Source organism: Lissotriton helveticus, chromosome 6 (genome assembly GCF_964261635.1).
Source record: "Lissotriton helveticus chromosome 6, aLisHel1.1, whole genome shotgun sequence".
In the NCBI taxonomy this organism is placed as follows: Eukaryota; Metazoa; Chordata; class Amphibia; order Caudata; family Salamandridae; genus Lissotriton; species Lissotriton helveticus.
Window position 1 is genome coordinate 1,765,930,160 of NC_136067.1, and position 27,092 is coordinate 1,765,957,251.

General features: G+C 45.2%; 1 long non-coding RNA gene across 1 annotated transcript in view; it reads left to right on the forward strand.

Moving 5' to 3' along the window:
- The first annotated feature begins 606 nt into the window (after positions 1–606).
- LOC144761886 (uncharacterized) overlaps positions 607–27,092 on the forward strand; it is a 350,555-nt gene continuing 324,069 nt past the window's right edge. The window contains exons 1-3 of the long non-coding RNA XR_013595930.1: positions 607–676; positions 16,003–16,047; positions 18,533–18,556. This is a non-coding gene — a long non-coding RNA (uncharacterized LOC144761886). The remainder of the gene's footprint in view (positions 677–16,002; positions 16,048–18,532; positions 18,557–27,092) is intronic.

Here is a 27,092-nt window from a genome sequence, read left to right on the forward strand (position 1 = left end):
CCGGGCTCCGCAGTTTGTTTTAGCACAGCATCTGCTTTCAAATTTGAAACCAGGGCCATGTTTTAGGTTTCAGAGCAGTGCCATGTTTACCATCAACACCAATTTGTATTGCAAACACGCCGAAAGGTATTGTGCGGAACAGTGCCAACTGACATGTAAAAATGGCACAGCCCCCCTGGCTGATTATCCTTGCTATTTCTCAATATGTCGGCAATCAGAACCTGTAACAATAACATAGAGGGATATTTTGAAAACTGTAGGCCCTGGGGGCCTTCAGTTACTGTGCACGAATGCAGTAGTGTGCTGGTAACAAAATGTATATTGATGTTTCTTTTCTAAAACTGGCAGCACCCTCACAATGACAAAACACACAGCAGATATGCAAACCGCTGAGCATCTGTGTGCTGTACGATGTCCAGCTCAAGGCACGGAATGTAAAAGCCTGGTGCGTAGTTTACACTATTGTACATCCATGTTCTGCGGTGCTTACATGAAGGAAGTCCTAGGTATGTAGTACTTACCAAACAGAACAATTATCCGAAAGCTGGGTTCTGCTTTAAAAAAAAAAATCGATTTTAATGGCTTCCCGGCAACTGGCGGTATTTAAAGGCCTTCTGTTCCCCTCCCGGTCAGTCGTTCGGTTTTCAACTCTTCCACCATCCTCTCCTTCTGAAAGGTAGGTCTGCTTGCTTCACTTTGCTTCCATAGGAGTTTTCTGGGCACCAGAACGGATCAAGCGTGCTCTGAAAATGCAGAACATGTTACCGAGCCAATTCCAAGAAACACTCCGACATTCCTCCCATTAATTAATCTTGTTCTAGACTATTCTTTAGAGATGTAGAAATTTTATCTTCTTCTTTTTGCATGGCTTTGGCTCCGGTTTTCAGTTACTCTTCAAATAAAGGTCTTACAGTTAGAATTTCTGCAAAACTTTCCTTAAAATAATTCTGACTAACAGTGTTCACACGAAGCTGCGTTACAATACTGATGCATTGTAGGCTGCTATTTGGAGATGGCGGGCGACCCTGTGCAGGACGAATTCACCACTCCAGGGTGAACGGATAAGTCGCCGCGTGCCAAAGACCGAGGCTCTCAAGACCGGGAAGACCCCTCTGTAGTCACAGCACAGCCGTAGCCCTCGGAAGCATTCAAGAGAGCTCCCGATGATCTTCAGAGGGAAAGAACAGGCAGCCCAGCTGGGGCTGCGAACAGAGCTGCAGAAAGCAGGTAATGGCTTCTTGGTGACAAGGCTCCTCGTGCATTGCATACCTAACCACCCTTTAGTGACATCCTTACCGCCTGCGGACACCCAGCTTTGCCACGGTTAGTTGTACCCTCTTTACCACCCTGCACACTCCTCGGCTCTGCCACATTTGCTTGTACCCACTTACAACCCTGCCAACACCCAGCCCTGGTCCACTTAGTTGTACCCCTTATCGTCCTGCTGTGCCACCCGTTGTTCACTGCCAGTTCCTAAGCATTCCTGAAATCGTCCCTTCCCTCTGATGTCTGAAGCCCTAATCCCACCACTCACAGTGGACACTAGGCCCTGCTGCATACAGTCCAATCCCCTTACCTCCTTCCGCACACCTAACCTTTACCGTTATGTGCACCCCCGTATTTCCAATCATGCACACCCAGCTTTGCCACCCTTAGTTCTACCCTCGTACTGCCCTGTGCAAACCTGGATCCGCAGTCTATAGTTTAAGCCCCTCTCCCATTTGTGCATTCCCGGCTCCTCACTCTTCCTTGACTCCTCCCCTACTTGTGCTCTCTCAGCTCCACAGTCTGTAGCCTTTGATTCCCTTCCTGTGCACTTTTGGCTCCACACACTGTAGCCTTTACCCCTCCCCTGCCTGTGGACACCTGGCTCGACACTCTGTAGCGTTGCACTGTATGTCTGTGGATACCTGGCTGTGATGCCTGTAACCCTGAACTCCCCCACCGCACACACAGACTCACTCGATAGGCTTTGCGTCCATAGTTTAAACCACTTACTCCCTCCACCAACTTGGCTTTGCTGTTCCAGCCTCTTACCTCCCTTCACACCCAGGTCTCTGCCGCTGCGTCCAATCATAGCCCATTTCCTCCCTCTGGGCACCCGGCTCCTAGCCCACCCACGCTAACAGTACACTACCCTTTTTACCCTACCTGTCCCAACCATGTTCTCTTGTCGGTGCCAGTACTTGGGGTTGTTGCTCTGCCCCCAGACCTCCAGGACAGATCTTGTGCCGGGCTATAGTGCTGTCTTTCCCACTGACCCCAGAGATTACAAACACATCTCGGAATAATGCAGCTTGGCTGCCCACTGGAGCCCCCTCCTTCTTTCTGCTTTCTAGAGTTAGTTCTTGGCATTTGTTTAGTGCATACTGCTATAGTTATGGCATCACAATGCATGAAGTGGTTTGTGTAGGTAGCGTACGGCTCCACTAAGGCAATCCTTGCTGGAGCATCACCACATCTCACCCACTATGCCTCCATCAATCCCAGCGTGTTTCTCGCTCACCTCCATCCCCTGATGTACTGCTCATTGCATTGGATGCCCCGTGTGCGCATTACTAGTGCACTCCCCATGTACCTCTCACAGCACGGCGCTGAACGCTCCTTGTGCGCATTATTACTGCTTTCCCCATGTCCCTCTCACAAGAGAGCTCTCCACTCCCCACTGCTTGTTAGGTTTCGCCTGGCGTTTACTGCGCAAGCAGTATCGCACAGGTGAAATCTTTTGTTTTTCAGTAAGGGGCTTTCACCCGCCTCTCTCTTCCATTGGCTAGCTCCATAAATGGAGGCTAGCTATTGGAAGAGAGAGGTGTCACTCAATATCTGAGCAGATTCGCGGGCGTTCCGGTGATTTTTTCCAAGCCCCGCCCCTTTTTGCCGTCATGAAGACGTGGGCCACTGTGGGCGTGTACTTTTTTTTTTTTTAACATGGACGTTTTTCCTCATTGCTAAGATCGTCATGGTCCCGCATGGTTGTATCCCGCTGTCCGTCCCTCAACCCTGTGAGTTAATGAGTGGTCAGATGGGCGTGATGTCACTTACGGTGCTCATGCTATGGTATTCGTGCTATAGTGTTCATGTTCGGAACTGTGTGGGACAGCTAAAAAATGTCGGGTCTCGTGTTTACATTTCTTTTTTATGTATAGCATGAACTCGACCGGAAGACCGTGTGCTTTTCATGAGTATTGGTTATATTAGGACGTTTATATATAATTTTTGTACGCACGGTGAGATTAATTGATTTGCCCTGAATCACAGGATGTTGAGCTAACGCCGAGACTTGCACCTGGTTCCCTAGTTCCAAAGTCGGCAGCTCGGGTCGTTGTGCTACATCCTCGTGTTCCATGAAGCCTTGTGCTGCAGCTGTCCCCATCTTGAGCGTGGTGCTTCGCCCTCTTTAGTGGGTGGCAGGACTTGTGGATTCCCTCATTTGGAGGGAAGCTGTTCTCCTGCAGGCTCCTGTTCCGTGTCCTTTGCCTCACATTGGAGGCCACCTCCCTCTGTCGGCCCAGACAGTCTGCGGGATTTCTCTGCCAGCCTTGGCAGGGGACAAGGTTCTTGGCAGAGTGTCGTTGGCAAGATTATGGGCACTCTTTTTGGCTGTATTCCTTCGGCGGAGGCATGTGAATAAAGAGGGCATTGTCTGCAGACTATGCAAGGAAAACGTAATAACTTGCTTTGTCATTGCCATTCCACAGCTGTGCCCCCATACCTTACAAGCCAGATTTAATTCTCATTTCGTAGCATGTGGCACCGCGGCACATACGGCTCACAATTGGGACTTCCTCTGGCATTCGTTAGAGAGGTCGAGCATTGTGTGGTCGTGTAGTCTGTACTTCCCGGCCTCGGCGGAGCTGGCCTGCTACACACCGATGTACCTTGGGGGGATGCCTGCTCTATGGTATCGGTTTCAAGAGATATCACTAGTGGCAATGTGGAGGGTTTACTTTGATGAGCAGGTTGTGATGGAGGTGATGGGCAATGAAAGGGCTGACATCCGTGACCAATGTGACATTGTGGTGTATAAGAAACTGATATAGGTGATTCTAAGCAGGCCGCCTGATGAACGCTTTTCCAGGAGGCCCTGCCCCCTGGGTGCTCACATGTCTGCAGGCCCCGCCCTCACTGGCGCTCCCAGGCTTCCTAGCCCCGCCCTCTGGAGCTTCATGCTACTGACGTCACTCGCGTCTCTTTGGACTCTGGTGGGAGCCGGACGTAAGGGACCTGAGACCGGCCGTGGCTGCACGGACGGGAAGTAGCAGGGGGCACAGCCCCACGGACGCCCCCACCCTCACTACAGTAAGGAGCCGCTGTCAGATGAGTTCGGGCAGAGAGTACCGGGACAGGGTTAAACTGGAGCATTAGGAAGAGGGAGGCGAGTGTGTGTACAGCGCTACAGGGAGCAACATATACCCGGAGAGTATACACAGGGGCAGTGGGCACTGACAAACCCGGACAGTGGGCACTGTCTCATGGGGTGAGGGATGGTCATCGGTACAGGACAGTGATGAACGTGCCACCACCACCATACAGGGGTTAGGGACGTGTTTGCCTCAGTGGACAATGTGTTACTGGGCCTGTGCCCACAGAAGGTAGTTATTTGGTTCACTGAACACTAGGCTCTATGGACAAAGTGCACCACCGGTTGATATAAGAGACAGAGTGTAGAGTGGCACGAATCGGCGGGGGCTTGAGGGCTTGAGGGCTTCTAGGACAGGTGCATTTAATGTAGCGAACCATTCTAAAGGGGCAGGCTGCACAGATGGGAATATTTCATATTTGGAATGGATTAATGGGGCAGTAGGCACCGCAGACAAAGAGCAGATGCTCATCGAAAGCAAAGGGGAGCAGGGGATGTGCTGGGCAACAGGTGCGGAGAAAGTAGATGCAAAATCATGCAAGAAGAGTATTTGCAGAGTAGATGGCGTTCAGTCAATGAGAGCAGAGAGTGCAGTTGCAGCGTGTTTCAGTGCCCTGTGTCTAAGCTGTCACAGGGGGTTTTGCCTCACTTCCTTGTGGCGCTACTTTTAGCTCCGACCAGGACTTTCACCTATGTTGAGCCCCTCGTCCATCTGCTCCACCCCCTCTTGTGCCCTCAGCTCTGACCGGTGCCCGGCTCCGACATAGCGCTCTTACCCCTTGGTCATCAACTCTTGCCCTGTACCGCCCTCTGACCTCAAGCAGGGCATTCGTCCCTTGCCGCGTTGCTCTCTGCCCTCGCAGGTGCCCTCAGCTCTGAATCCTCTGCCATCTGATCTCACCCTGGGCCCTCACTCACTTCTTACCCCTGTACTCTCAGCTCTTACCCCTCTGCCCTCAGCTCTTACCCCTCTGCCCTCAGCTCTTCCTAGGCCCTCACTTCTGGCACCTGTGCCCTCTGACCTCAACCCAGGCCTCCAGCCCTCACCACGCTGCCCTCTGCCCTCACCTGTGCCCTCACTGACCCCTGTGCCCTCAGCTCTTACCCTTGTGCCCTCAGGTCTTACCCTTGTGCCCTCAGCTCTTACCCTTGTGCCCGCAGCTCTTACCCCTGTGCCCTCAGCTCTTACCCCTGTGCCCTCAGCTCTTACCCCTGTGCCCTCAGCTCTTACACCTGTGCCCTCAGCTCTTACCTGTGCCCTCAGCTCTCACCCCTCTGCCCTCAGCTCTCACCCCTCTGCCCTCAGCTCTCACCCCTCTGCCCTCAGGTCTTACCCCTCTGCCCTCACCCGTGCCCTCAGCTCTGACACCTGTGCCCTGTGACCCTCGCGGATGACCATGGCTAGCATGGCGGGGGAGATCGTGGCCTTCCTGCTGGCCCTGTCGGGCTGGTTGCTGGTCTGCTCCACGCTGCCCACCGACTACTGGAAGTGTGTGGCTCTGTGTGTGTGTGTGGCTCTGTGTGTGTGTGGCTCTGTGGGTATGTATGTGTGTGGGACTCTGTGTGGGTCTGTGTGTTTGTGTGTGGCATTTGCGAGAGATTAAGCTATTGGCATTGTAAATGACAGTGCCATTTATGTATCTATTTTCAAACCAACACATAAATAAAAATGTTGTCATTTACATTGCCCATAGCTCTAACTTTTTCAAAGGCGAGACCCCACCCCCGCTCTTCTTCGTTGTGCTGGTGTATGTTACCCCCGACCCCTGATCTTGCTGGTTGTGCTGGTGTCCGTCCCCCCCGCCCCCGCTCTTCCTAGTTGTGCTCGTGTCCTTCCGCCCCACCCCCGCTCTTCCTGGTTGTGCTGGTGTCCGTCACCCCCCACCCCCGCTCTTCCTGGTTGTGCTGGTGTCCGTCCCCCCCACCTCCGCTCTTCCTGGTTGTGCTGGGGTCCGTCCCCCCCCCACCCCTGCTCTTCTTCGTTGTGCAGGTGTCTGTCCCCCCACTCTGTCTGTGTGAGGGTGGCTCTATCTGTGTTGGGGTGGCTCTGTGTAGGTGGCTCTGTTTGTGTGAGGGTGGCTCTGTGTAGGTGGCTCTGTGTGTGTGGGTGGCTCTATGTGAATGACTCTGTGGGTGGTTCTGTGTTTGTGTGTGGCTCTGTCTGTGTGGCTCTGTCTGTGTGTGTGCGTGTGGCTCTGTGTGTGTGTTTGTGCTCTGTGTGTGTGTGCAAATGAAATAAGTCTCGCATGTGAGAGATTAAGCTATTGGCATTGTAAATGTAAATGACAATGCCAATTATTTATCAGTTTTTAAAACCAACACATAAATACAAAATTTGTCATTTACAATGCCAATAGCTCTAACTTTTACAAAGGCGAAACCGTTGCATTGTAAATGCTTGTGTTTTATTTTAAACAGTTGATCCTCTCATATGAGCAGACTCTCTCCCTCAGCTTTTACCTGTATTTTATTGCCTACCTGCCCCCCATCCCTGTTGCTATGTGTCACCAGCGCTACACTGTTGGGGACACGGACAGTCCACTCACAGTGACCACGTGCACTCATGAAACGTTCACAGGATGCTAACTGTTTAACTCTTCATAAACCAGAGCAAGGGTTACAATCAGTAACTAGAAGAGCATTACCCCGTCTCTACCGGGGAGCAGCCCCCTTTTGGAATTCAGGCATCGGAGTGAACTGCAAGGTAAACAAATACCTTTGTTTGTTGTGCCATTAAAAAAAAACTATTCAAATGCCCTTTGCTTGTTTTCTGTTATTTTTAGTGTTCAGGGTTAGATGCACGTTTTTCCTGGGTTAGTGATCAAATTTCAAAGCAGGCCTGTCCCACACCGCCCTGTGGAATGTCACAAATCTTTATGGCAGACCCATATCAATGTGGAATGCTTAATTTAGCCACAAATTCATGAATTAGGGAATTGTCTCCCTGTCTACCTCCATTGAACGCCCTTGCAAAACAAGCATTTGCAATGCAATAGGTCTTGCAGTTACCCGAGTTTAAGCTAATGGCATTGTAAATGACAATACCTTTTATTTATGTTTGTAAAACAAAAACAAAAATAAATTGCATTGTTAGTTGCAATGTTAATAGCTCAAACTCGCATAAATGCGAGACCTATTGCATTGCAAATGCTTGTTTTTTTATGTCTGCCAAGATCAGTTTGCATTATGGGACTCCTAGTTTAGATATTAGGATAACTGGAGTGGACCCAAAAAGTCTAGCATGTGAAGTGCTGGACATGTAAAATCACAAGACTTACTTAATTAAAAGGTCTCTCCAGTGCCTCATATTTGATTTGTGTAGTCTATTGTGTCCAATTTTCTCCAGTGTAAACAGTTCTTCTGTATCTCTGATTTCAAAAAAATACTCCTTGTTTTCTCTCTGAGCTTCAGATTTTCAAACAATCAATGGGGCATATAGTGTTAAAACACATTATGCAACAAGCGGGGCTCATAAAAGGGGTTAAGAGGCAGTGGAAATGGAGAGGAATGCGGATTGTTAGCATGCAGTCCTATAATCTGCTTATTGGTGTCAAAGCTTCATTGATAAAAAAACAGAAGCTGTTGTGGCACCCGGCAAAATGTGAAGCAAAATGTGCTACCGGCTGGCGCTTCTGATGAACTTCTCGGCCGTCACCTACCCACACTGTCCTTGGGCTGACTTTCCCTTTATCTCCTTTCCTTTTTCCCCCTCGTCCTCTCACTCCACCACTCCCCTTTCTCTCTCTATTTGTCTCTCCCGACTTTGGACACAGTTCTTCCTCGTCTCCCTGCTAAGGCTCCTTCCTCCCTTCCTTTTCCTATAAATTCTCTCAACCTCGTTGTTTGTTTACTGTACCTTTCTACGCCATTGTAACTGATGTACTTTGTAACATAATCTTGCTCTGCCATAGCGCTCTGATACCTACGGGTCTAGCAAGCGCTTTATAATCCTTTTGATGTATCTTATAATGCAATGTTTCCCCTGATTATGCGATCTGATACCTCCGGGTCTAGATAGCGCTTTATAACCTTCGCAAATCAATTAAACTAAAAACTGAAACGCTGAGACCTGAGTAACATGGCTGATGACCAGTGGAGCTGCTTGACAGCTAATGAGGAGTCTGGCCCTGGTTTTTCCCACTTGACCATCACCTACCCAGCCGGACATTGGGCATTGTTCCTCCTCGTCTCCCCGCTATTACTCCTTCCTCCCATTGTTTGTTTACTGTACCTACTACGCTATTGTAAATGATATAATTTGTAACGCAATCTTCCTCTGCTATAGCGCTCTGATACCTATGGGTATAGCCAGCGCTTTATAATCCTTTCTGATGTACCTTATAATGCAATGTTCCACTGGTTATGCGCTCTGGTACCTCCGGGTCTAGATAGCGCCATATAACCTTCGCATAGCAAATAAACTAAAAATTGGCTTTTCCTGAATGATGAGACCTGAGCAACATGGCTGATGTTCAGTGGATCTGCTTGACAGCTAATGAGGAGTCTCCTCGTCTCCCCACTATTACTCCTTCCTCCTCTCCCTTCTCCGAATTACCGTAACATTGTTTTATGTGTACTGTTCATTACTATGCTTTTGTGTCTGATGTAACTTGCAACACATTGATCCTAAATGTAAAGTGCTCTGATACCCTCTTTGGTCAAGTTCACGCTATATAAAACTTTATAAATAAATAAATAAAATAAATAATGTTAAAGTCCCAAAGGCAAGACCAATTGCATTGCAAATGCTTGTTTATTGTTTCACTCCTGCTCAGATGCCCTTGGGCTTCTGACTCTTCAGACGGTGTTAGACTTCTGATTCGTTAATGTTCAGTTCATCGAGTGGACCTTCCTAAGTGAGTTATTAGAACTTTGGCTTCTTTATTGACTTTTCGAGTCATATATATTGATTAGGCTATAGTGTCTTCATGCTAATTTTTTAGATCTTTCATAGCAATTTTCATAAACCCGGCATCCACTTCCAGTGAAAGCATATTCTATCCGTTGAGTCCGCAGTTTAAGCTATTTGTTTTATGAACTCAGATATCATAAATTTCTACACCTTCCTGAAATGACCTTACTTTTTTTTTTAATTCCAGCTATTAAGTTTGTATAGGTACTCACACAGAATTAGCTTCTTGATACCGATGTACAGCATTAATTGATCTATGTAAATTCCGGACTACTCTATTCACAATAACTTTAGGTAAATTCTCTCTTCCGTATGGACTAATATAGTCTGAAAGTTACATCTTTCTAAAGTTTCTTCACTTTTTAAAATTAATCTTGGGTGTTAATTTAGGTACTTTTACAGATTTAGCCTACAGGTATGCATGTATTGCATCAACTGGTCTACGTAAATTCTGGGCAACAGATTATCAACTATTTTAGGTAAACTCTCTCACTAAATTTTCCTAATTCAGTGTTCAGCAGACGGGCATTGTTTCACGGTGCCTTTCATTTATTCTTTACAGATAATTTCTTCGTTATGCACATTGTGCTCCAGAGGAATCCTTTCCATCATTTCTTATCCCACCCCAGAGACTCCTGTCCATTCGTGTATTTAGTATTTTTCATCTAAATTCACATTAACCCACCCTGGGAGCCTGCATGTATTTTTTGCACCATGGAATTCCATCTCCGGTGTGTCTTAGTGCGCGCACAATGAAACACTCAGCCCCCCACACTTCTGACACCCCTCGGCACCCACTGGGCCCAAGAATATACAGAATCGGTTATGTTGTCCAAGGCGTAGACTTTTATTCACATTAGACATATAAATCTACACAACCACTATGGGATTAAGTATTATTTGGATATATATCAATATTCATAGCAACAGACTTTGCGACATCCACCTGACAACGGCAGTAATAAAATTAGGCATAACTTTGTAATTGATTTCAGCTTTGTGAAACACATGTACTTATATTTGTTGGCCTACTCGGCCGACCCACTCGGCTGTGCCCATTGTGCCGGCAGGCCCCAATGCGCTACAGCAAACATTGCATTACTTGAAAAACAGGGCACCGCATAGCGCACCGGCCCACCGAGGAACCTGAACACAGGCATCCTCCCAAATAGTCCACACAGTCCATACGTCGCGGAATATGGTATTTTATGAAGATATGGTTCTCTCTAATACTGCTGTTTAACGGGACTGAAACCACTGCCCAGTCGGCATTGTGCCAAGCAGCCCCGGAGAACAGCATTCTGTCAGATTCTGCCTAAGAGCGAACATGCTGCTGTGAACTACTTTAAAAGGAGCAGCAATATATTCGCCGCCCACATGCTTGCTGAAAGATGTGATCACACCTCTGGTTACAACAACGGACCAAACATGTCACCGCATGCGAAAAGACATACTAATCCTTTTTAGGTCTCGCCTTTCAATGCGCATGCGCACTGAGCTTGCGAGAATATAGGGGCTTCAACAGAGTTTAACTAGACTGGAGATTTGATGCAGTGCTAGTGCGCTTTTAGCTCAATGCGCAAGCGCAATGAGTTAAAATGCGCGTGCACAGCATCAAATCTCCAGCCATCGCCATCTGTTCCCCAGCTTGGTGCCGCCAGCACCTCCCCTCTCTCTCCCCACACACAGCCTTACTCGCATTTCTCCTCCCCCTCCCCAGCCGCCAGCACCTCCCCTCTCTCTCCCCGCACACAGCCTTATTCGCATTTCTCCTCCCCCTCCCCAGCCGCCAGCACCTCCCCTCTCTCTCCCTGCACACACGCTCGGACTCAGTACTTTAAGTTTCACGGCCGCCAGGCTGTGTCTCCTTTTATTTTTTTCATTTTTTTTTCGGTCTTGATAGAAATACCTTTTTGAAAGCCTTTATTTCAATATTTATTGATTTCATTGGCTTGCAGGGGCAATTTTGTTTTTCTTACAAGTGGGTGGAACCATAAATCATTACTTTATTTATTTCTCTCAGCACTTGTTCTATCTGAGTATTTTCTTCCGAGTTGCAAAAGTCCGAATTTAAAAAACGTACATACCAGTTAACGGTCGTAAATTATAGGCGAGAAAGAATACCTTTTTGAAAGCTTTTATTTCAATATTTATTGATTTCATTGGCTTGGAGGGGCAATTTTGTTTTTCTTACAAGTGGGTGGAACCATAAATCATTACTTTATTTATTTCTCTCAGCACTCGTTCTATCGGAGTATTTTCTTCTGAGTTGCAAAAGTCAGAATTAAAAAAACGTACATACCAGTTAACGTTCGTAAATTATACGTGCGTGACTTTTCGGTCTCAGTATCCAGCTGCATTCTTACTCAGTGATCAGACAGCGTCACTGTGTTTTCTTCTGTCTCCCCCTCCCCAGCCGCCAGCACCTCCCCTCTCTCTCCCCGCACACAGCCTTACGCGCATTTCTCCTCCCCCTCCCCAGCCGCCAGCACCTCCCCTCTCTCTCGCTGCACACACGCTCGGATTCAGCCATTTTTTTTTAAACTTGTTTTTTTAGCGTGCCCAACCCTGCATCCAGGTAAACAGTTGGCTTCCAGAAATAATTGGCAAAACAAAATATGTCGACAAGTGAACTGATTAAAATATCTAAAATGTAAATTACAGTGTTATTTACATTTTGCCCTAGTGTGTCCTTCATTGCCAGTGGATAATCAAATTTCCTGTAAGTGTTCATGTGTTTAATCTGTTTACCAAATCACACTGGGCTCAGTTTATGTTGTTTGCATCTTCTGTTGCTATGTGTGATCTTGTTCAAGTGTTCCTATTGTTTTATTTGTTGATGGCTCGGTTTTTGCATCCATTTGCTTTTCTTGAGCTTAGGGCTACTGACAGCTGTGCCCATCCTGGGGGCTGTAATCACCTTCTGTTCATGTTAATCAGTGCAGCTGCATATATAGTCCTGCAGATGCAGTTAGCAACCTTCCGCTCACATTCAGACAAGCATTTGCAATGCAATAGGTCTGGTATTACTTAAAGTTTGAGCTATTGGCGTTGCTGATAATAATGCAACGCCAATAGCTATAGGTGTCACGTTTGCGAAAGTTAAAACTAATGGCATTGTAAATGACAAAGCTATTTAGCTATTTTCAAAACCAACACATTAATAAAAAATTTGTCATTTACAATACCAATAGATCAAACTTTCCTAATGCGAGACCTATTGCATTGCAAATGCTTGTTTATTTAAATTTTTTTTATTTATTTTTTTAATAACGTTACACATCGCCCCACCGCCTGCTTTTAAGCCCTGCCAACTGCAACAAACGAACAAAGGAAGCTTGTATGGCCCAGTCCGCCCCATGACGGTATTTAACCACGCGAGCCGCCTGCTTGAAGTAGAGCAAATGTTTCAGTCACAGCACAGTTCTACTGGTGCGCACCACTGGCCACTCCCACACCACTACAGGCCCACCCAGCGCCATGCGGCAAATCAATAGCTAAAAAAACAGGCATAGCCACAGCAGCAGGATCGCCCCAGCACACCGCGTTATGCAATGGTGTAACACGCTAGCTTACCCTGAAGGCTGCCCTGTATACCAAAATGATTATTTAATTATTATATGTATATTTATTTTTAGATCCAGAGCAGCTGCGGGGGACCGAGCTCTGCGTGCCAGTGCCAACACAGCCGCGATGCCACCCCGAAACGTAGTTGTCAAACTCCATTGCTAACCCACGAAGCAGGTGGAACAGAGGAGGGACGGTGACGCACCAACCCAAAAACCACGCCACCAAACTCACTGAACACAGCGCGGCTGCCCATAACTTACCAAAACATTTCATGTATGCTATACTTAAAGAGCCAGTACCGCAAGCAAAACAGATGTGGTACATAATGCAATCCAAAATATATTATTGTAAATTATTATAAAAGGAATTGACCCCTACGACAACGATTACTGCCCTGAGCTAAGAGCTCCCTGCAATGCTACGCCAGGCCTCCCTAGACCAACAGTGCCACTTGCCTCGCTGTTTCCGACGATCTTGTGGCTTCCCTGGGTCCAAGGAGACAAAGAGGAGGAGACCCCAGGGCCGCCGCCTTATATAGACACATACATGTAAGTTTCGGTTTCCAAACGTATGCCTAAACGTCATTGGTAATCTGACCCTCCGAAAACGAGCCCCTCCGACAAAAGGCTCGGTTTCATGGTGCGACTAAGGGCGCCCCTCCTCTAGGTGAGGGGGCGCCTAATCAAACCTGTCACAATGCATGGCATGGATCTTGCATGTATGATGTCATTGATGTAATTCCTGGCTTAATGGTTCTCCATCGACCTGGGAGCACTTTTATGCAATTTTCATTTATAATCTTTTATCAGCTTTGGGGGAGATTCAGTTCTTCATCTGGTGATTTTTCTGTTTTCTCTTTTGGCCATCACATAGAAATCGGGTTTCTGAATGCAAATGAGTTCATAGATGCGAAGCAATACAATTATGCTGTTTATTCAGTCATCTACAGATGGATGGACTAAATATATATATAACGCCCGAAAGCATTGAGGAAGCACTCGACAGTAAGCCATCATCCGGTTTATTCTTGCAACAATCGACTACAGCACTCCAGAAGTTACTTTCTTTATTTGCCTGATGCGTTTTGAGGCCAACGTTTCTTACTCAGAGGCTGCTTCAGTCACAGATGAATCATGGAGGGCTCTTTTTTATCCATTTTCGGCATGCCGATCCCCAGTTGATCTCGCTTTGTGCTTGTTAGTCCTTGACTGCATGCTGGGACTTGTAGTCCTGAAAGAGCAAGAAATCAAACCTTTAATAGGTTCCATGGAAACATTCGCATATATTAAGACATTTTTTGCTCCCTTGGTAGGGTAAAGAGTGCTGAGGCGGGAAGACTAATGCCGCTTACTGTGCTGCACCACCAGCCAAGACACAGTTCCAAAACCCAGCCTCCCCTCACAGAGAAGATGGTGCCGTCCTCCATCGCAGGGCAGCCGTGTCCATCAATTCTTCACCAAACGCCTGAAAGCATTGAGGGCGCACTCGACAGTAAACCACCATCCGGTTTATTCTTGCAACAACCCACTTCAGCACTCCAGAAGTTACTTTCTTTATTCACCTGACACATTTCGAGGCCAATGCCTCTTACTCATATGCTGCTTCAGTCTCAGATGAATCATGGAGGGCTCTTTTTTTATCCATTTCCGGGATGCCCACCCCCAGTGGGTCTTGCTTTGTGCTTGTTAGTCCTACACTGCATGCTGAGACTTTATAGTCCTGAAAGAGCAAGAAACTAACCTTTAGTAGGTTCCATGGAAACATCAGCGTATATTAAGACTTTCTTTGCTCCCTTGGTAGGGTCCAGAGTGCTGAGGCGGGTGGACTAATGCCACTTACTGTGCTGCACTACCGGCCTAGACACAATTCCAAGCCGCAGCCTCTCCTCACTGCAGAGAAGGTGCCATCCTCCACGGCAGGGCAGCTGTGTCCATCAATTCTTCAATAAACACCTGAAAGCATTGAGGACGCACTCAACAGCAAACCACCATCCGGTTTATTCTTGCAACAACCCACTACAGCACTCCAGAAGTTACTTTCATGCGATTCGAGGCCAACACCTCTTACTCATAGGCTGCATCATTCACAGATGAATCGCGGAGGGCTATTTTTTATCCATTTCCTGCATGCTAACCCCCAGTGGGTCTCGCTTGGTGCTTGTTAGTCCTTCACTGCATGCTGGCACTTGTAGTCCTGAATATATTTTTATATTTACAGGTATCTTGAACTTGTAATGGGTGGCTTTCCTGACGAAGGCTCTTCTGTGCCGAAATGCCTGTTGATACAATTCGGTACATAGCCACTGATTGTTGCCAAAACAAATTTGTTCTTCAGCCTCTTATTGTTGCTAAAAAGAATTAGGCTCCTAGCCATTCCTGATCATATCAATTGCCATGTTGCCAGATCTGATTCTTTAGGATGAAATATGCATTATAAATGAGAAAACATAAGATATTTTCCTGTTTCTTTGTAACTGTTTTTGTCCATGTAATTTTTTTCTTGATTGCACAGCATGGTGTCAGAGTGAATGTAGATACGACTGTAGTACGCATGTGGATTTCTTTACCATCAATATTTATTGAATTGCTTTAATAAAACTTATATTTGTTTGTAATATGGTGTTTTCATCACTTCACGCTTATTTATAAATTATTGTCATGTTCTAATTATATTTGAGTTGCCCTAGGTTTTAGCAATTTCATGCTAGAGGGAAGTACACCAGTTATGCCCACATGTAACAAAACAATTCTAAATCCCATGCCTGTCTTGAGCTCTTTCTTTAATTCAAAACTGTATCTTTAATTTCAGCAAGTGTTTGCTTCTGAAAGTGCCTCCACTAGTCAACACTCATAAGTCTTTAATGTACCATCAAGAAACTGGAGTGACTGCATGTAAAATTCATGGAATGGTTTCTTTTAGCATGCCAGACTATATAACCAATGGACAGGTACTGTTCCACTCGCTGTAAGATGTTTCAATGCCTTGTCTGTGGTAGTGAGACCTATATCAATGCAATTTCAATTTCAATGTTTGTACATGTATAACAAGACTGATTTTCGTAGTCATTTCTGAGCAGGAAGACAGATTTTTGAGAAATATTTTGATATGTGGTTTTCAACATAATTTTAATCTGTGTTTGTTTATTGAACTGCTTTCCTAGGTGAAGGATTCTTTCAGCATGGGATCCAAAGCAGCAGATTCCATGGTAGGAGATCATTGTGATATTTAAAGGATTATGAAACACCATGCGTATTTTGCACACTATTTGCATGAGGAGGGCTTGTCTGAATACATAAAGTAAAATGGATGTCATGTCATACAAGTAGTAATGAAATGAAAGGCATAGAATTACAACTCTACCTCCCCAACTCCTGGAAGCACATGATCGTCAGTACAAAAAGCAACAACTTCTTAGGAAAACCAAAGCAAGGACCAACAGCCTCCCCAAATACAGCAATACACAAAAACATGCATCCCTCCCACAACCCTCTAATGCAACCCTCATCCCATGTTCCAAAAGGGTTCAATCATATGATGTAGCCCATTGTGCGGGATAAGTAAAGAATGTAAGAGCCCTAGTCAAGATAGAGCTCACCTGCAGCATCTCCCCAGCACAAGGCTGGTGTAACAAGTCACCACTAGTTGTCCTATCATCCAATCAAAGGGTTATGCTAGTTTCCGGTGCCCCCGGTTTCTCTGTCAGTATGAAAAAGCAAAGGTAGGAGTGAGGCTCACAGACATTGGGTTGATATTGGCACTTCTTCTGTCCCAATGTCCATAGTGGGGTCCTCCTAGACCTGACCCTCTGGTCATCAAAAGCGTTGCCATATTGTGTCATAGAGGTCCATCTGGCCATTTAGTCTGTAAATTATGCATTTGTTATCTGTTTATTTCACCAGTTCCACAAGTCATTCCATCTCAGTAGGAAGGACTGGCTGCCTCCATTGGTAATGCAACATTGAGCTGCTGCCAATCCAGTGGAAAACCAAAGCTCCCTGTCATTGGACGGAACAATGGAGCTGTCCCTGTCATGTAGAAGGACAGGACAAGCAGACTGGTGGACCTCTACATCTTCTGATCTTGTCAAGAGAATCCAGATCTCTTTCCAGTATCCGTATAGATGTGGGCATTCCAAAGGATGTGCACCATCACAACAACCCTCCCCACATCACCAGCAGGTGTCAGATGGTAACAGTCCAGCCCTGTATGATTTAACAGGAGACCAATGCCGGTTATGTAAAGGTTTGAAATATACAAATATCAGTCCGACTTCACAGAGTAGGGTGCCATAGTCACGCATTAGCAAATCTCAAGCCTTAGGAGCTTAGGAGAGTAAGGGCCACATTTATCAAAAATCCATTTACCAGTTCCAAAATAGCACATTGTTGGTAAGCTCTGTTTAAGGAATGCAAAGTGGTATGTAAGAAAATAGCGATTACCTATTAACAGTTCCTACAGAGTCCCAATCTGAATTAGGCAATCACTATTAGGTAATAACACTCCATTTATTTCTATTGGCCTAAAGGCTCATAGGTGTGAATGGTTTTGCATACCTCATTTTTGCTAGCCTAATTGGTAAACACAAATTAGGTAATGCAAAAGCAAGGGCGCCTGGAAGACTGAGGCTCCACTGATGCAACTTCACCCCAAAAATTTGTATATGTAAAGCAAACGCATACAGATGTATATGAGGCAAGTAAAGTGCTCTGCTCAGTTGATCTGTGCCTTTGGAGATTTATAGAGCCACTGTATCTTGTGGATTACCTCTGGCCACAGGTCAAAACTGAACATGACTTTAAAAAGTAAGGGGCACTCAACACTGTCACTGCAAGGCCTTTTCTTGACATGTCACTGTCTCCAAATCTGAGTCCTTGGAATCCCAGAAAAGGAAAGACAGCTGGAGTAAGATTTTGCTGGAGTGGGCAGAATAGCTACAGCCCTACCTCGTAGGCCATGTCAAAATCTAAATACAGAGGGCGGATTGCTAAGCCACCAGCTTGGTAGACCGCCAAAAACGTGACAATGGGACTAGTATTGCCAAGACCTAAATCAGGCCCTAAGAGTCAACAAGCATCTGCTGGCTACTGCTATGTGTGTGCTGAAGCATTTGGTGTTATTGTATGGGCACCCAATGCATTCCCAGACACATTCTGGATATCAGTGTGCATTTTGAACTAAGAAAATAGTACTAAATGCTGTATTTGCTTCACACGTAACTGCACATAATTAAGAGTAATTTCACAGTAATTAAAAGTATTAGGGCTAGAGAGAAGTACTCCAGTTATGCCCACACACAATAAAAACTACTCTAAATCTCATGCCTGTCTGTCTTGAGCTCTTTTTTTAATTCACTACAGTATCTAGTACTTTAAGCAAGTATTTGCTTCTGAAAGAGCCCCCTCTAATCATCACACATAAGACACTAATGCTCCTTAAGAAACTGGAGTGAAGGTATGGAAAATGCATGGATTATATAACCAATGAACAGGTAGAGTGCTACTTTCCATAGTGTTTCAATGCCTTGTCAGTGATAGAAAGACCTATTTGAATGCAATTTCAATTTCAATGTTTGTACATTTAGACTGATTTTTGGTAGTCTTCTCTGATCAAGGAGACAGATTTTTGAGAAGTAATTTGATATGTGGTTTTAAATATAATTTTAATGTTTGTTTATTGAACTGCTTTCATAGGAAGCCTTGCACAAGGAAGGCAAGGTAAGACATCATTGTGATCTTTAAAGGATTATTAAAAACTGTGCATATTTTGCACATAATTTGCCAAGGAGGGCTTGATAGGAATATTGTTTGAATACATAATGTAAAATGGATGTGATGTCATACAAGTAGTAATGAAATCCTAGGCATAGAATTACAGCTCAACCTCCCCAACTCCTGAAGGCCCATGATGGTCAGTACAAAAAGTAACAACTTCTTAGGAGAACCAAATAAAGGACCAACAGCCTCTCCTGAAACAGAAATACAGAAAAACATGCCTCCCTCTCACAACCCTCTAATGCAACCCTCATCCCATGTTTCAACAGGGTTTGATCACATGAGGTAGCCGGTAGTCAGGGATAAGTAAAGAATGTAACAGCCACGGTCAATATAGAGCTCACCTGCAGCATCTTCCCAGCACCTAGCTGGTGTCATAGGTGGAAACAATGCTTACCAGTCACCACTAATTGTCCTATCGCCCAATCTTAGAGTCAGACAAAGTTCCAGTGCCCTCAGTATCCCTGTCAGTATGAAAAAACAAATGTAGGGGTGCGGCTCACAGTCATTGGGTTGATATTTGCAATTCTTGTGCCCCAAAGGTGACCTCCTAGACCTGAGCCTCTGTTTAACAGAAGGGAGCCCATCTTTCTTCATAGAGGTCCATATGGTCATTCAGTCTGTAAAGTATGCACTTGCGATCTCCGTTTCTCACCAGATCCGCATGTCATTCCATCTCAGTAGGAAGGACTGGCTGCCTCCATTGGCATACCATGCACTGTTTAGCTGCTGCCAGTCGAGTTAAAATCCAATGCTCCCTGTGCTTGGCCGGAACGATGGAGCTGGCGGACCACTACGTCTTCTGATCTTGTCAGGACAATCCAGACCTCTTTCCAGTAGCCTGCCAGTTGTGGGTATCTATTCCCAAAGGATGTGCCCCGTCACAACAACCCTCCCCACATCACTAGCAGGTGTCAGAGTGTAACCGTCCAGCCCAGTATGATTTAGCAGGGGACCAATGCCAGTTATGTAAAGGTTTAAAAGTACGCAAATATCAGTCTGCCTTCCCAGAATAGTATGCCATGGTCACCCAGTAGCAAAGCTCAAGCCTTAGGAGAGTAATGGCCACATTTATCAAAAATCCATTTTGCCCAAGGTTGGGTGGGTGGAGGGAGGAGGGGGGTGGGGATTCTTCTGGGGGCATGGCTGGTCCATTGGGCTGATGTATATGTAATGGCATGGAGATTATATGGAATGTTAGGTGAATTTTTATTTAAAAAAATTGAGAATGTAGTAAATGGCAAAGGGTAAGCTAAGTATTGCATCCGTTAATATATGTGGTTTGAACTGTCCGCATAAAAAACGCAAGGTCAATGAAGATATCCAGCATCTTAATGCGGACATAGTATGTCTACAAGACACACATATTGAAGCGGAGAGACAAAGGTGGCAGAATTAGCAGGCTATCAGCTAGTTTCCTTTACAACTCAAGGCACATGCACAAAAGGGGTAGCCATCATGGCTCGCAGAAAAGTTTTAATTTCGCATGCTCTGAGGCAGCTCACCTGGGCAGATGGGTTCTCACTCTATGTAATGCAGATAATTACTCCTTTACGCTTAGCTCAACCCATGGTTCAGTGCGAGATGATCCAGCTCTTTTTAACTGGTTAGATGTGGAACTAGTTGGGTGGCCACTGCCTTTAATTATTTGTGGTGACATTAATTTAAATTTGAGATGAAGCTCGGTCGTAGCTTATGCAGAGGATGTAAACCCAAAGTCTTTAAATCTTTGCTGAATCTATGTCTGACTCATCGACTTATTGATGCCTGGACCTCGCAAGAACCCCATCACTATGGGTTTACCTTTTTTTCAGCCCCACATCAGACACATGCCAGGCTTGATTATTTCTTTTGTCCCAGGGTCTCACGACTAACTGCTGGATTTTTAAATTTCCTAGGGTCATTTCTGATCACAATCCGTTAGTCCCTGAGATTCCAATTGAGGCCTTAAAGAGGGAGGTACCACGGTGGACCTTTGATAGAGCACTCCTCTATGACCAAGAGTACATCGCACAAATGAGAGCATGGATTCCTAGATTTATATCCGAGAACAGGGGTAGCACTCAGGTGGATATCGTATGGGATGCCCTGAAAGCTGGGATAAGGGGAAAACCTCAAAGTATGGCTCTAGGACTCAGAAAGCGGGTAAACTCTACCTATAGGAACTCTACGATAAATTAGGTGAGGCAGAGATGCAATTGGTTGAAGCTATTATGAATCGGGGAGATGTGGGCCAGATACAAACTCGGGTCACATTAGCCTAATCTAAAATTGTAGAAGTTTCAACAAAGAAAGCGGCAGGAAAATACGCAGCGTGGAGATCCAAATGTAGTGAGACAGTGGGACATTTGCTTGTGGTATGCACTAAACAAAGGGTGACACAGGGAGCAATTCTCGCAATTGACGATCCTCAAGCTGGGTTAGTCTCTGAGGCCTTAGACATCAGGGCTGCTTTCCAGCGTTTCTACCAACTACTCTACACCGAAGAAACTACGGGAAGTGAGGAGGACATTTGGGGTTATCTAGCAGAGCTTCCAGGAGAAAGGCTAACTAGAGAGGAAAGAGAAGCACTAGAGGTACCCACCATGGCTGAGGAGGTAGCAGATGTCATCAGCTCCTTGGCTAACGAGAAGGCAGCGGGCACCGATTTTATTCCAGGGGAATTCTATAAAAAACGGGCTCCCTCCTTACTCGAAATAATGTTCGATGTCTTTCTAAAAGCCCAGTCTGGCCAGAGGGCGTCTGACTCATGGGGATCGGCCAACATTGTGGTATTTCCCAAAAAAGGGAAGTCGGTTAAGGAGATGGGCTCTTATCGGCCTATAACGCTAATTAACAGTGATGTAAAGGTCTATGCTGAGCTTCTGGCAAATCGGCTGGCCGCAGTGATTAAAAAATTGGTTTCACCCACCCAACATGGGTTTGTTCCGGGTAGGAGCACAATTCAGCGAGTGATTGCTCTCTTTGTTGCCGCAGAGATTACGGGAGACCCTATCAGGCTAATCCTACTGGATGCGGAGAAATGCTTTGATAGGGTCTCCTGGCCGTTTTTATGGGCAACTCTTGAGAGTAGAGGGCTCGGTACAGGCTTCATTAAGGCTATCTCAATAATGTATAACAATCCGGTGGCCAGAATCGATATTATGGGGTAACTGTCAGGTCCTGTGTCGATTAGCAGGGGGACTCGTCAGGGGTGCCCTTGCTCCCACCTTTTATTTGCTTTATACATTGACCCTTTGGTCAGAATAATTATGGATAATAATCAGATTTTAGCTATACATAGTAATGGGGGAAGCACTAAGATCTTGGCGTACACTGACGACTTAGCTATCATGACCCCTAACCGACTTGGTGTGCACTAGCTGAAATCAAAAAGGAGGCAGAGACTTTTGGGCATATCTCTGGATATCAACTCAATTCCAACAAAACTCTTGTTGTAGTCGGCAAGGGACTCCAGATTAATGACCATCGGACCGTACGGAAGGCAACATATGTTGGGGTCGAGATAATGGCAGATGTGTCTAAGATTGCAGAAACTAATTTGGATCCATTGCTTCCAAAATTTAAAGCAGATCTAAATTGCATAGAAAATCTTAAGATAAGTCTTGTGGGGAGGTGTAATGTTATCAAGATGGTGTTTTTACCAAAACTTTTATATTTTTTAGGGCAATTCCGCTGGCCATCTACAATATTTAGTTTAAAACTATGAACCAGTTGTTTACTAAATTTCTCTGGGCCAATCGCTGCCCCCGGAGAGCGCAACATTTTGTTACGCTACCGAGGGACAGAGGAGTATGGGCGGTCCCGAACCTTCAGCTATACCACTGGGCGACCACATTGTTTAAAATAGGAAGCCTAATTAGGGGGGAACTTGATCAAGTGCAGGAGGCGGCGCACAAATCTATCTACGATTTATTGTTGGGTTCAGGGGCTAGGGGCTGTCTTCTATATTATACTGATTTCAAGTATTACAAAAGAGTGAAGTTTGAGACGCTGATGTGTGCTTTTAAAACTTGGGTTTCAGTTCGAAAAAGGCTCGGTCTGGGCTTCATTCATGCTTATACCCCATTGTATGGCAATACATCATTCCCTAGTATTTTTAATGATGGCCTTATAAAAATATGGCATGACAAAGGTGTTAGGATTGTTGGGGACATTATGGATGATACTGGGGTGATTACCTTTGACATGATTAAGGAAGCTTTTGGGGTAGATAATAGACAATTCTTTAAATATCTCCAGATAAGAGATTTCTTAGGGAGAAAATGTGGAGGCAGCAGTGGTTTCGCCCAGGTGATGTTAGTTGAGATGCTGCTTAAAGGATCAGTTACACTAGGTGGGATCTATAAAAAACTAAATGAGACGATGATTGACGTTTTACACAAACACTGTGAACATTGGCAAGAGAGGCTACAGGTTGAAGCGGGGGAGGTAGAGGATTTACTCAATATGGCTCAAACCTTTTGTATTGCTACCAACCTCCAATTGCAATGTTTCAAGACCTGCTTTAATCTTTATATAATCCCCGGAGAGAATCTCTAGATGGGGAGGAGGTGCCTGGAACAACATGCCCACATTGTAGCTATCCAGCAGCAGACATTGTACATATGTTTGCGTCCTGACCCAATTTGGGTTTAATTAAAAGGTAAGTTGGTACCATTATGGAATCCAATCTGGGACAGCAAATAGAGATGGCACCACAGCTGATAGTACTGGGAGTGAGTTTCTCTCGCCTACCTTTTTATTGCTATGATAGTATTTCGACTCTGCTTAGCCACTCATTGGCTTGATCCTGTTCCTCCTATGGGACAACAATGGCTGGGGAGATTTTTGGCTGTCTACACGCTAGAGACTGCCGTATATGCTACAAGGGGGCAATGAGAAAAAACCAAGGGAATGGACATTTGGGTTCCTTTGATCAGATGGTGTGAAGACAGCTAAGATGACGGGATTGGGTGATAAAGTATATTTATATTGTGTATGGCCCAACTGTGTGCTATAACATGGGCAAAGTTGCTGTTTGACTTCACTTCGGGATAGCATTTCTTCTCTCAATTTTGTCTTCTTCTTTTTTACTTTTTTTTACTTTTGCCGTCCTTTTTTCATGCCTGTGTGCGAATGTATTTCTATATTTTTTTTTCTCTTTTCCTTTTTCTTTCAAGGACCAGCCACAAGATCCTTGGGGGTGGAGTGGGTGGGAAATTTGATGCACTCTAACGTATTTATATGCTGTATAATCTTTGTTAATAAAGTTCATTTTTTTTTTTATCCATTTTGCATTTCCAAAATAGCAAATCTTTGGTAAGCGCTGTTTAAGGAATGCAAAATGGTATATAAGAAAATAGTGATTACCTACTAACGATTCCTACAGAGTAGCAATCAGAATTAGGCAATCACTATTAGGTAATACCACTCCATTCATTCCTATTGGCCTAAAGGCTCAAAGAGGTGAATGGTTTTTCATTACCTAATTTACGATTGCCTAATTGGTAAATGCAAATTAGGTAATGCCAAAGCAAGGGTGCCTGAAATCCTGAGGCCCCCCTGAAGCATCCCCCCCAAAAATGTGTACATGTAAAGAAAACACATACATATGCATATAAGGCGAGTAAGGTGCTCTGCTCAGTTGATTTGTGCCTTTGGAGATTTATAGAGCCACTGTATCTTGTGGGTTAACTCTGGCTGAAACTGGACAAGACTTTAAAAAGTAAGGGGCACTCTACGCTGCCAATGCAAGGCCTTTTCTTGATATGTCAAATGTCTCCAAATCTGAGTCCTTGAAATCCCAGAAAAGGTAAGCCAGCTGGAGCAAGATTTTGGTGGAGGCAGTAGAACATCTACAGTCCTCCCTTGTAGGCCCCACCAAAATCTAAATACTGAGGGTGGACTGCCAAGCCGCCTGCATGGAAGACCGCCAAAAAAGCGACGATGGGACTAGTATTGCCAATACCTAAATAATGCTGTAAGATTCAACAAGCATCTGCTGGCTACTGCTATGTGTGTGTTCTATAGCATTTGGTGATATTTTCTGGAGAGACACCAGTCCTCGGACACATTCTGGATGCAAGTGTGCATTTTGAACTAAGAAAATAGCGCTAAATGCTGTATTTGCTTCTCATGTAACTGCATTTGATTAAAAGCAATTTTACAGTAATTACAAGTAATTAGGGCTAGAGAGAAGTACTTCAGTTATGCCCACTAGCAATAAAAACTACTCTAAATCTCATGCCTCTCTGTCTTGAGCTCTTTTTTAATTCACTACAGTATCTATTAATTTCAGCAAGTATTTGCTTCTGATAGAACCCCCTGTAATCATCACACAGAAGACACTAATGCACCATAAAGAAACTGGAGCGAATGTATGTAAAATGCATGAATGGTTTCTTTTAGCATGCCAGATTATATAACCAATGGACAGGTACAGTGCTACTTGCAATAAAGTGTTTCAATTTCTTGATATCAAGACCTATTTAAATGCAATTTCAATTTCAATGTTTGTATATTTATTACAATACTGGTTTTTGGTAGTCATCTCTGAGCAAGGAGACAGATTTTTGAGAAGTATTTTGTATGAGATTTTAAATCTAATTATTATTATTTTTTTTTAAACAATTTTTATTATTATACAAAACAAACATAGGGCATACAGAAATCATAGTGTGCATATGTAGAGAGCGGCGAACGGAGGATTTATGTACAGTAACACATGAGAGGAAGCGTTACACTTATGTCAATCAGTCATACCTTAAATATAATTTTAATCTGTTTGGATGTGCGCTGACATAGAAGCTACACTTTAAAGCTGTCAGCTTGCTCTCTAGCAATTTTGAACAGTACCTTTTAAACTTTTAAATACTTTTATTCTGCATAGTTATATATTGCTGCTCACCTCCATTACTTGCTCAGGTCAATCCTCCCAGTCCACCGCAAGATCAGCAGCGAATGATGTGGAGGGAGCTTTGCTCTTTAATCCACTTCTGGATGTAAGGGAGGTTGGCACTCAAGTGCCCCACCCCCTCTACTTAACCGGATGCCCCTGAAGACGCGCAGCCGCTGCGCACTGACATAGAAGCTGCACTTTGAAACTGCTCAGCTTGCTCCCTAGCAATTTTGCACGGTACCTTTTAAACTTTTAAATACTTTTATTCTGCATAGTTGTATATTGCTGCTCACCTCCATTACTTGCTCAGGTCATTCCTCCCAGTCCACCGCAAGATCAGCGCGATTGATGTGGAGGGAGCTTTGATCTTTAATCCACTTCCGGATGTGAGGGAGGTTGGCGCTCTAGTGCCCCAACCCCCTCTCCTTAACCGGATGCCCCAGATGACGCGCAGTGGACCCGCCGGCGGCGCGCTGCCGGTGCGCCTAAGTCAAGCCCGTCTGCGCCCATCCGCGCCTGGAAATCTCCAGGAGGCAGGAACCCTGGTCAATCTACTCCTAAAAAGGCTCAGCTCCCCTCTGGTCCTATACTAGACGGGAGCTGCTGGATTTAAGGACCAACCTTACACTCTCATGCCAGACAGAGTCCTGGCGGGAAACAGCTTTTACAACGAAACTGTTACAACGCATGCCTTTACACTGCATGTCGTTGCAACACAAAAGGTGAGCAGCAGTGGGTAGAAGGTGTTGGATTTAACTCCAACACCTTCCCTACTGTTGCACACACTGGAGTTGGAATAGAAAATTAATCTATTCCAACTTCCAGCGCCCCCCAACAGAGAGTCGGAGTAAAGGTTTGCTCTGCAACGGCATGCTATGTATTAGCATACGTTGTAACATCACATATTCGTCCTGGTCATTCCCAGAAGGCCCCTTCGCTCTCCGAGCCTGTCAGGTTCAGGGTAACTCTGGTGAGACGGCACCGATTCACGAGGTACCTCACTGCTTTCTTTTAAGTATGGGTTCCTCTATTCTTGAACCCGCCACCCTCTCTGACCAAGATATAGGCAATCCCCAAGATAAGTCGCAGATGGGATGGAAAAGTCTGTTATGCAACATCCTATCCCTGCCCAAGCATCCCATTGAGGTCTGGGATCTACTGTCCTCTGCGCAGCCTGAGCTGGGATTTCCGACCTTAAGCCTCACTCTGTTTATTCTATTGCATTAGCCATACCCGAAGGCTATGAACATATTAGGATGGACAGACAATTAAAGGTGGGGGGTAGAATTGCTATTGTGCACAAAGATAGCATTAATGTCTCCCCACTGGATCAGTGCTGCAATGCCATTATGGAGGTTCTAGTCTTTCGAATAGACTTCCCCTCCCATGTTAGCTGGAAGGGGGCCCTAGTATATCGACCATCAGGACCCTTAGCTGAATTAATAGCCCCCCTCGTGATTGCCAACAGCAACTTTTTTTAATTAGGTGATTTTAACAATTACAGTGAATGCACCTCTTATCACCACTTGGAATAAAGTTTACAAACATTAAACAATAACATATATGATGATTTTAAATAAAACACAAAAATAATATTAC